Source organism: Cetorhinus maximus, chromosome 11 (genome assembly GCF_964194155.1).
Source record: "Cetorhinus maximus chromosome 11, sCetMax3.hap1.1, whole genome shotgun sequence".
NCBI classification, from domain to species: Eukaryota; Metazoa; Chordata; class Chondrichthyes; order Lamniformes; family Cetorhinidae; genus Cetorhinus; species Cetorhinus maximus.
The window spans coordinates 88,608,184-88,620,195 of NC_135889.1; positions in this window are offsets into that span (position 1 = coordinate 88,608,184).

Sequence of the window (12,012 nt, forward strand, 5' to 3'; positions counted from 1 at the left end):
ACAGGTTTGTGATAAACAGAAAAATGCAACATGCTGGCAGTGGTTGTAGTGAATAATTTTTGAAGATTTGACTGAATATTAAGATTACACAGTTAAAACAGGTTTACAAAACATTCCCCAAAAAACCCAATAGGTCAGAACATGCAGGTAAACTACTTGGCAACAGCTTCCTTATAGATTTTATCCATAAAAATTCAGTAATATTACCCAAGGCAAAAACTGCTGCTACTTTAATAAAGTATATAACACGGCTTCTCACTCTCTTCCACTTTGCTATGGAACTGAAGGAAGCTCAGAGACAGGCTGCTTTCTGGAAACAAAGGCTTTTCTGGCTTGAAACTGGATGGCTGCTTCAAATTCACAACTTTTCTCAGCACAGAGCTGGTCTCAGGACATCTCCTCCACACAGCCAACACAACTAAACATCTTTTCTTAAATATTCTTTTCCCCTTTGATCTAAGACTCTATTGCTCTGAGCATCTCTTTGAACTCAATTTGCCAAAAGTATCAAAATCTTTCATGTTTTCCTATTGCCTCTACTTGCAGGTAAAATCAAACTTAATAACCTTTCCTTGTTTACCTATGAAAACTTTATATGTTGCAAAACTCCCTTGTCCCCACCTCTAAACTCCCTTTGAAACTTAACTGAAAAATCAAGTTCCTACTTATAAGACAAAATTTCAAAACAAACTATTTACTTGTAAATTTAACATCACCACAGCCTCTCAGTACAAATGCATATATCTATCCCCTTTACTTCCATCTCTCTGCTCCCACAGACAAGCTGTCTTTACTAACCTTCCTCCAGTTTAATTACACACACATATACAGTCACAGCCTTCTTTACAGAATACCACCATATTCCTAAAAATAATTTTAGAATAACATCCATATTCACAATATTCAAAAATAACTTAGGCCAGGGTTTCTCCTATGGTAGGCGGGCTTGGCGGGAGCAGGTGGGGGTGGGCGCGAAGCCAATCACCGCCTGTGATCGGCTGCGCGCCGCCATTTTACATGGGTGGGCCAATTAAGGCCCGCAAAAGAGCGCAGCAATCTCCCTGAGGCACGGAGCTGCCTCAGGGAGATTGAATGTATGTTAAAATAATTAAAGAATTGATTTAAAAATTTATTTAAACATGTCCCCTCATGTGACTGTGTCACATGAGTGGGGACATGTTTTTATATTTATGAAAATTAATGTATTTATTTAATAAAAGCTTCAGGAAAACTCATCCCGCTCATGGATGATGTTTCCTGAAAAACGCGAGGCCGCTTGGGCTTTCTGCCTGCTCGCCGACCTTAAGGTTGGACGGACAGCATTCTCAAGTCGCTTAATTAATTTCTTAATAGGCTGTTTACATTTCGGCAGGTGTGCAGCTGACTCCAGCGCGCACCAGCCAAATGAAATATCGTGATGATGTTGGGACGCATGCCTGGCATCATCGTGTGTCATTTTATGCTGACCCGAAAATTCTGCCCATAATTTTCTTTTGATGTAATGTTATAGTTTTTAATTATTTGAGGATATAATTTTAATTTAGAGGAAAGCAGATGTTGTGGTATGATGTGCATGTACCTTTAAGGTAAACATAAGTTAAACTGCTGTCTATCACTACCCACCACAAGGCAGTATGTGATGTATAATCCCATGATTCTGTACTGCAGCAGTCCTACAGGTCAGATATGTCAACATAGCCTTCCAGTTACCATTGTCTATAAATAGTCTTGTGGTGTTATTATAATGATATAATACATTAGCTTAATGAACTGATGAGTCCACGAGCCTCTAGAGCATAACGGTGATCTGCTGGCATGCCCAGGCCTTGTGATAGTAACATTGTCCAGAGACTTCTTTAAAATTGTTCATAGTGATCTGTGGGATTGTTATTCTTGGATGTTGTCCCTGCTTGCATTTGGAATCTTGTCCGAGATGCAATAGGACTATACGATGGTTGAGGAGCTGGAATGGATCTGATTTGTTCTTGGCTATACCTCACCATTATGCTTTTGCACGTAATGACTTGATAGGACCTTGGTTTTGAATAATTCTGTGTCACCTCAGTTGGTTGTCACATTCCTTCTGTGGGGTCTTGGATGCAAACATGTTGTCGCAACTATAAACAAGGCAATTCTGTACCTGTGGTTTTATCTTGCATGTTGGTCATATTCTCTTGTAATTTTAAAAGTTGTTATCTAGTTTCTGAGAGAGTAGAATGATAAGAGTAGGCAAATTGCTCTGCACTGGTCTGCCAAACATGAGCTTTGCCGGTGATGGAAGAGTTGCACTTGAAGGCGTCGCTCTCAGATGTAACAACGTAATGTGTAGATTTTGCTTAGTCTGTCTACAATTGAAAATTAGAGATTTCACCATGTGAATCATTCATTCAGCTTAGCCGTTTGATCTAAGGTAATGGGGAGAAGAAGTAATGTGATCTATATTCCACTTCTCACACATGTCCTAAAATATCATACCAATAATTTGTGGACCGTTATCCATAAGGATCTCTCAAGGCACACTAAATAAACTGAAAATAGCACTTAGAGTGTGTGCAACAGTTATGCTTGACATATTGAGCAATTGTCAAATAATGGGGTATATGGTAAAGTAGTCGACAATAATGATGAAGTCAGTGCCTTGGGCATGAAAGAGGATGCGATTTTGGACATAGATGGGTGGGAACTTCATGTAGAATCAATGGTGCTTTGTGCTGACTTGGCATAGGCTCTTGACATGCCTCGCACTTGTTATGGACAGGAGGGGGTTTAATTTAAACAGCCCTGATTCTTCCTCTCGCGACCTTTCCATTAATAGAAAGGTGTTTTGATTTGCTTCCCCCTTTACAGTGGTAGTGTGTTTCCAACTCCTCAGTTTTGGTGTGATCCAATCTTCTGTCAATAATCCCACAGCAAACTCATGATAGGATGCACTCAAAGTGTTAGTTCATTTGCACACACTCTAAACGTGCGAGTGGGGTGGCTACATAGTCCGCGGTGCACTCTTACAGTAAAAGAGGGGTAGAAGAAGAAAGATGTACAGGGCAAAGACCACAGAGAAAATAATTATTGTTTCACCTGTGTCTAGAGTGCATAATTAATGTCTAATAGTGAATTCCTTCACAGAGGTCGGCAGGCTGAACTGATGCTGATAGTTCACTTTTCTAGTAGAGTTGACTTCCACGATGAGATGGGCACTCAGAGATGAATCAGACTTGAAGGCATTGGCACAGAGGTTCCAGTTCGGAGGGGCCAGGTATTCAGGCTGGGCAAAAAGTCTACATAGGGATATAGTTAGGTTAAGTGAGTGGGCAAAAACTTGGCACACATAATAGTATGTAGGAAAATGAAAGGTTATGCACTTTGGCAGGAAGGACAGAGGAGCTGAATATTATTTACATGGAGAAAGACTGCAGAAAGCTGCAGCACAGAGGGATTTGGGAGTCCTCATACATGAATCCCAAAAAGCTAACATTCAAGTTCAGCAAGTAATAGGGAAGGCAAATGGAATGTTAGCCTTTATTTCAAAGGGAATGGAATATAAAAATAGGGAAGTCTTGCTAAAACTATACAAGGCACTAGCTAGACCACACCTAGAATACTGTGAACAATTTTGGTCCCCTTATCTAAGGAAAGATAAAATGGCATTGGAGATAGTCCAGAGAAGGCTCACTAGGTTGATCCCAGGTATTGGAGGGAATTTCTTATGAGGAGAGGTTAAGTAGGTTGGGCCTGTACTCATTAGAGTTTAGAAGAATGAGAGGCGACCTTATTGAAACATCTAAGATTCTTATGGAGCTTGACAGAGGAGACACTGAGAGGTTGTTTCCCCCTGTGGAAGAGTCTAGGACCAGAGGGTGTAATCTCAGAGTAAGAGTGGTCTCCCATTTAAAACAGAGATGAGGAGGAATTTCTTCTCTCAGAGAGTACTGAATCTGTGGAATTATTTATTGCAGAGGGCTGTAGAGGCTGGGTCGTTAATTATATTTGAGGCTGAGAGAGACAGATTTTTAATCAGTAAGGGAATCAAGGGTTATGGGGAGAAGGCAGGAAAGTGGAGTTAAGGGTTATCAGATCAGCCATGATCTCATTGAATGGTGGAGTAGACTCAATGGGCCAAAAGGCCTATTTCTGCTTCTACGTCTTATGGACAGAGCCCATTTTCTGTGCTGCTCTTTGTAGATGGTAAAGACGGCAGACTGAGCTTTGCAGCTCCACAAAGCAATATTACTGGTTCCACCAGATGATGGTTCGTGTCACATGTCTTCCATCTCTCTACACTACCTTTGACAAAGGACATGTATTCCTTGCCTGGGTCCCCGAGATTGTTAAATGCCCCAGCCATTAAGAATTGAAAGGAAGGTTGCAGGGCTATTTGTCCTTGCAGACTAATAGACACTGGCTGGGTTCTGAAATGGAGATGGGTTTTGTATAGTTCTCTTTGAATTTGTTCTCTGCATACCACAGTGGGGTCATTAGGGTCTCTTCAAAGATAACAAGGTGTAAGCTTTTTGAAACTGGCAAATAGCTCCTTTTGTTCAGGTTCACATACAGACATAGCTTCAGCTATTTTGAAAGGGTCTTTGTCCAGTTTTTATCTATGCCCATGTATGAGTAATAAAGTTGTTTAAGAACGTTAGGTCGCAAAGATTCTAGTCTGGTGACCTGCCTGTCTTTAAAAATGACCCCCTGAGAGATACCTAGCTCATCCCAACAAGGCCAAATGGTCTCTCATGTTCATGGGCATGCTGAATTGAATCAGGCCATCCTTCAAGGATGGTTTTCCATAGTTTCTGTAGTGTAGAATCTTTCATCATTCTTCTTGTAGCTGCCGCCAATTTCGCTGGGCAAAATGTACCAGATCAATTGACAGACTTGCATTCTCCTGCAAGTGTAATGTTGCAGCTCCCTTAAAACTGCCAATTTTGTTGAAACATTCTGGATATTTTGATGTTAGGTCATGAGCTGAGGAGTTAGGAGTAGTTTCTGAGGTTGATCTGCCTTGTGATGTCTGACTGATTCCATGGATTTTTGTTAGTGTGAAGTCACAGCAAGTTAATAGACCTGCAATCACTGGACCTTTAGTCTCCATGATGTAGAACATCTGTGATACCCAGGAGGATTTATTGTACATACACCCCAGGGCTATGGATGCTGAATATGGAGTTATTAAACCAATGTACGCTGAAAGTTTCACAGTATGTTTCACCATGGCCTGCCATGTCTGTTGCTTACATGTGTTTTAGAATTTACAGAGGTATTATGTTGGCACTTGCCCCATGTCAATCTTGGCCAATAATGAATAGTTACCTACTTTTGTAGGATGGACAATTTGAATCATGGCAAACGCCTTGGACAGTGTGATGGCATCTATGTTTTCCATGAGATTGACAGTGTAAAACATGTGTTCATCACTCTCCACCTCATATTGCACATCATCATCATTTTCTAGATTGTCAATCACCTCATGTGTCTGTTTCAGACAGGATATCAGATGGTCAGACTTATTGCTTGAAGGTACCCATTGTGTATGGTCTGTTTTGATTAATGCACAGTTCTTTGTAGCTGCATCAGCCTTAGCTCTAGTGCACTGCCACTGCCAATGCTCTCTGTCACATGCCTTGCAAAATTGATGAAAAGCTGAGCATTTCCTTGATGCATGCAGATGACCCAACCTTCCACATTTCTTGCTAGGTTTGGGTGTTCTAGTGAGTGTGTCAACAATTGGGGCTGTACTTAGCACCTGTAAGCTTTGTCAACCTGTGAATATCACTTTGTACTTATGTTCATCCTTGAGTAACACTTTGATGCTATACGATTTGGGCTTGTGTGGCAGATCTGTCTGGATCACCAACTCAACAATTCTGTCTGCTATCTCTGCTGTTGAAAAATCACAGTATGTATCCTTTTCTCTGCATCTGCTGATGAAGTGGTCTATGGATTCTTTGTCGAAATGACATGAACTCTAGCAAATGAATATGGAAGTTTAACTTGATTTTGAACCAGTCTTCCAATGTAGTTTGAGGTTTGACTTTCCCTTGCTCACTATTGACCCAGTACTCACCCTGGTCATTTACCTTTCCCGACTGAGCTAACCCAGTGCTGGTCCTCTCAACACACTGTCCTATTAATGGAACTGATAGGCTATATGTTGCAATCGCAACATGAGGGATCTGCCTGTTTACCAACTCATTACTTGAGCACTATCTTGGTGCCATGTCTCCAATGCTTTTCTTGCATGCCACACTTTCAACACACACCAATGCTGCCACTTCATTGTGGCCTGGCCAAAACTTTGAGGGTCATCTCATGCCATGTAGCATGATCTAAGGCTGTACATGGTGTCAACCTATACTTAATCTTGCTGCCACCTGTCTTACCACCCCTGATCACCATGTTGTGTTATTATAATGATATAATACCTTGGGCTTACTTACTGTACAAGACACAAGGCACCAATTGGTCAGAAGTGATTAGGTAAGCACATGGGTTCCTTTCTTTAGACTAGCTACATGAGAATAGTTATACATAGGTATAAAGCTTGAAGGTGTTAGAGCTGTGTGTGTGCTCTGCTCAAAGCAAAGGTGAAACTAAGACTGGATCACATAGCATATTTCCCTTCTAGTGATGTCATGCTGATATCCATTAAAGGCATATTACAACACATCTTATCTTCAAATAAAGAACCCACATTATTGTTTTCCCAATCTTGTCATATGATTGATATGTTTGTGATAAACTGAAGAATGTGACATTAACAATTTAAATGAAAATCAAAAGCATGCAATAGAAAATTTGTTCATAGTTCATAACTATGATAATTAACATGATACATCTATTAAAGTTTTGACTAGGAAAGCATTTATGTAGTTCAGGTTCTCAGGTCATATCAAAGTACCTCACATCTAATTAATGATTTATGAACAGGGCCAGTACAACCAACAGGCAAACTAGGCTGTCACCCAAAGGCAGCAAAACTTGGGGTGTGGCAAAAAAACTGCCAGCTTTTAAAAAAAAATCAGAATGATTTTCCAATGAATCACAAAGCTGTCCGAACTTCTTTCCAGCTCTCAGCCACTTTCAGGGGTTTTTTTAGCTGCTGAGAACCAGAACTGACTGCAGAGTTGTGATTGGAGGAACAGTGAATGCAGAAGAGATGGAGCTGCTCTTGCAATCAAAGATTCTCTCTCTCCCACCCTTGCTGTTTCAGCTCCTCCAATCATGGATTCTGTTTCACTTGCTTTTCCTGTAACTCCCCAATCAAAGATTCTGTATCTGGAGGAGCAGAAATAGTGGCAGATAGGGAATCCGTGATTGGGTGAGCTGGAACAAGAAACGTGGAAGAGACAGAATCTGTGATTGGAAGAGCTGCTCTGTCTCTCCTGCGCTCACTGTTCCTCCAATCATAACTTTGGCTGGTCCTAGGAGACTTTTAGCTTGTCCACTCTCACTGCCAGGCCGCTGATGGCGGTGGCTGAAGTGAAAAGTTTGCTGTCCTGTTCTCGGTCCCCAAGCTTCTGTGGAACCTTATCCCTGTTGTGCAGTAGTCTCAGTCAGTGGCCTCAGTGAGGTACTCATCCCATTGTAGAGGACCTCCAGGTAGTTGCTCTTGGAGTCGGTTCTCTTGTTAATGTTAAAGCAACTCTCCAGGTGGACCAAGCACTTGGAAGTGCCCACATAGTGCCTCCATTTGAACTATCACTTTGAACCATCAGTTATTCAATAAGCTATCAGTGACTTTGTTCATTTTCCTAATTAATATTTGGATTTCAGCTTCCTCTCTGTTTTATTAATATTAGTAGGGAATTTGGTTTATGAATGAGACTTAAGTAAAGCTAAAGTCGTTATCCACAAAAGGGGTGTTTAAACTGCTTTTATACTCTGCTAATACCATTGGTCCAGAGGGCCTGCATATTGGGAGTTGGCAGCACTAGTACAATATAAAAATGGTGTCAAAATTTGAATCTATAAACATGCTCCACTTAGTTCCAAGTGAAGTTTAATAGCTTCTTACATCAATATTCCCTGTGCCCTGTGTATTGTATTGCTGGTCAGTGATTCCTTTTATTGTGTGGATATGCTTCATAGGATTATTCTGGAGAAAATTATAGTCATTAATTGCAAATGCAGCATGCTGTGCCTTTTCACTACCAAAGGAACCTTATATTTCTCTAAGTGTGTGTGTTTTGTGCACGTGTGTGCTTTGTTATTGCAAAGACCCTGATAAAGAAATAAACAGGTCACATGGCATCTTTTCAGATGGGGTAGAGTGGGGTAGGGTGTGGGGGGCAGAAGGCTGAAGTTTCACCTAGTACTCTTGCATTGGCTCTCCTATGTGTATTTACTGTTACTTTGTATGTATATAGTAATCAATTTGGAGATAGCACTGCCCCACATACAGAGATGAGGTTTTGGTTGCGAAATAATATTAGCTAAGAGTACAGAATATGGGAAAATTACTCATGAAAACTGGTTCATCAGTTTACCATCTCATTTAAAAGGTTGACACCTCAGACAGTGCCGTACATATCGAAATGTCAGTCTGTGTTTGCACTGAAGAGTTGGATTGGGGCTGCAACTTACAACTTTCTGACTCAGGTAAGAGAGCTCCACCTCTCAGCTAAATTAACATTGTCATCTGCAGGTAAAACTCCCCTTTGTCAATGATAAAGAATGGATTTATCTCAAATTGTTAAACTGAATGTGTTATCACCATAGTTGCATTTCAGCAACAAGCTATTAGCAAACCCTTATTACAAACATCCTATTTCAACAAGTTAGAGAAAAAACTTAAAATACAATGATATATAAAGATTATGAAAAGATAAATAATATTATAGTACTCTATACATTTGCACCCAAAAAGACCATATAAATATTGAGTATGGTGTGTAAACTGCTATAAATTGCTGCCTAGGTTGTAATTTTCTTGCAATAGGATATTAAATTTGCTTGTGATGATGCTTTTACACCATACAGATGTATATGCATATATGCATACTGCTGGGTGAGGCCAAATTTTAAAAATATAATTTGTATAATGAATGTCATTTATAAGTGCCATTAGTCATTTCTCCTTCACCCCTGGTGCTCCAAGCTTTCTTCAACCATTTGCTTAGCTTTCCATTTGCTTATCCATTCTTCGAAAGCACTATAATGCTCCTTACCTATAGCCAAAGCTGAGTAAATGTTGATATAAGTGCAAACGATAGTTTTTAATGAGTGAAAAATTAAGTAAGCTCCAAACCATGCTCAAAACCATAAGGAGTCTAGACAGAGTAAGTAGAGACAAACTGCTTCCATTGGCAGAAGGGTTGAGACCAAAGGACACCAATTTAAAGTGATTGGCAAAATCGCCAATGGTAACATGAGGAAAAACTTTTTTAATGCACTGAGTGTTTAGGATCTGCAATGCACTCCATGAGAGGCTGGTGGAGACAAATTTAATCTTGGCTTTGAAAAATGAATTGAATAAGCACCTAAAGAGAAAAGCTGCAGGACCACTGGGAAAGGTTACGTGCATGGGGCTAGTCGAGTTGCTCTCATAGAGAGCTAGCACACACAAGACAGGGTGAATGACCTCCTTCTGTGTTGTAAACATTCTAATTCTAATTTTGTGAAATACAACTCCCTCTCATAGAAGCTGTTTCTAACACTGGCATAAGAAATCAGTGGAAGCCGGGAAAGTTAGAGAAAACCCAAGACAGGTTCCACTGAGTAGTCTCCCCAGTCTTAGGGGACAGAAGGTTCAGACCAATTTAAACAGAAACATTAAAATTGAGAGTTGCTGCTATCCTGGATATTTAGGGAGATCACTTCACCTTGTCATTGTTGTCATTGGCTGTGTAAGTGACTGGACATTGGATACTTATTGAGCAAGTAATTTGTGAAGCAAATTCACTCAGAAGCTTGTACTTCCACTGCCTCTGGGCTTTCAAGCAAAATTGTGGTACTCAAACAATAAATTGGTTGGGCAGGAGTGGGCGCGGAGCTGATCGCCGCCAGCAATTGGCTCTGTGCCGCCATTTTATGCGGGCGGGACAATTAAGGCCCACCCAGCGTAAATCGCGGCTCCTGAGATCACCGGGAAGGGGTGGGTAGCGTCAGGAGACCAATGACCGCCGGGTCCAATGGTGATCCGGCGGCCTATTCAAAAACAGGCAGCTGTCCTAAGGCTGCCACTGATGTTGGTCAGGATCATGATGGATAATGTCCGTGGAGAGCAGGCCAGGCAGGAGGGCAGGTCGGCAGGGCAGCCGGCCCCGAGGTTCTCGGATGAGTGCCTCGCTGCCCTCCTCGAGGAGGTGGCAGCACACTGCAAGATCCTGGTGCCAAAGGACGAGAGGAAGAGGCCCCCCCACAGAACTAAACATGCCTGGGAGGAAGTGGCAGAATGGGTCACAATGTGATGAGAGGCACTTGGGTGCATTGCCGCAAGTGGTTTAATGACCTCTTGTGATCGGGAAGGGTGAGTATCATGTTGGCATGGCTCACTTAGCTCAGCAGTTAGGTTGCCCCCCCCTCTCCGCAACTCAGAATTTTGTTTTTGTATTCATTCATTCACGGGATGTGGCTTTCGCTGGGTGGGCCAGCATTTATTGCCCATCCCTAGTTGCCAGTGAGAAGGTAGTGCTGAGCTGCCTTCTGGATCTGCTGCATGTGGTGCAGGAACACCCACAGTGCTGTTTGGGGGTGAGTTCCAGGATTTTGACCTAGTGACAGTGGAGGAGCGGCGAAACATTTCCAAGTTAGGATGCTGAGTGACTTGGAGGGGAACTTTCAGGTGGCGGTGTTCCCATCTATCTGCTGTCCTTCTAGGTGCTAGTGTTTGTGGGTCTGGAAGGTCTTAGAGTGTGAGTGGCAAATGTGATGGAGGCAGCATCTGGGAAAGGGGATGAGTCCTGTCTGCTTGGAATGAATGTTTAGAGGCTCCAGGTTCACGAATCGGATGAGCCCGGCAAGGTTTTCCTCAAGTGGGGTTGGCAAGGCTACAATGGGCAATGCACGTAAAGGGTGGACTAATCATTGTTCCTCTCTCCTTTCAGGAGAAGACAGCACACAATAATGCAGAGCGGCTGCGGACTGGCAGAGGGCAGCCCCACCTTCTCATCATGACCAGATACAAGAAGGAGGCACTGGAGCTGGAGGGGCGCCATGCGCCCAGGTCAACCAGCAGCAGTGAGGTTGGGGTGCCAGTGGGAGGTAAGAGTGCTGTGCCCTGAGGTCACAATGTCGTCAGTGCAAACATTCCACTGTTGCCTGTATATTGATTTCAGCATCCGATATGGGATGCCGATTGATAATGGAAGGAGGAGCGCATCCTGATCCGGGTGCCAGACATGCACGTTAACAGTATAACGACTTCAACTAATCAAATGTCCTTGTTCTTCCTTTCAGCCTCACCAGAGCACGCCCAGACTCAGGAGGCAGAGGGGCCGCCGCTGACCCCTGAGGGCACAGAAGGCATTATTGCACCAACATCACACCCTCTCAGCCAGGCAGGCACCAGCACAGATACCAGCACCTCGGTGGGAATAAGATCGTCGGCTAGTATCTCGGTGCACAGCGGTGAGGGCACTTCACATTCACTTGAGGTGTAGGCGGAGGCAGAGAGCACCCAAGGCACCGACAGTCGGGGTACTGCTGGGGACCAGGAACATGCTCAGTTGAAGGCTGATAATGGGCTTCTGGAGTCGTCCCTGAGGCAGAAGATTCTGGAAGTCCACCAGGGCGTGCGGGAGGATCCAGCAGAGATACATGAGGGAATGCGTGCCATGGTCTCTGTGATAGAGGAGTCCATGTGGAGAATGAGCAATGCAATAACCCTCATGGCCGAGCGCAATGCATCCTCCATGGAGAGAGTGGCGACTCTCGTGGAGAGGCTCCTCCAGGAGAACAATCAGGGCTTCCTGGGGATGCACTCGGACCTGCAAGCCCTCACAGCGGCAATGACCTCAGGTGGTCAGTGTCAGTGTGGGAGATGGATTGGGCACCCAGTATCCCAACTAGGTGCCC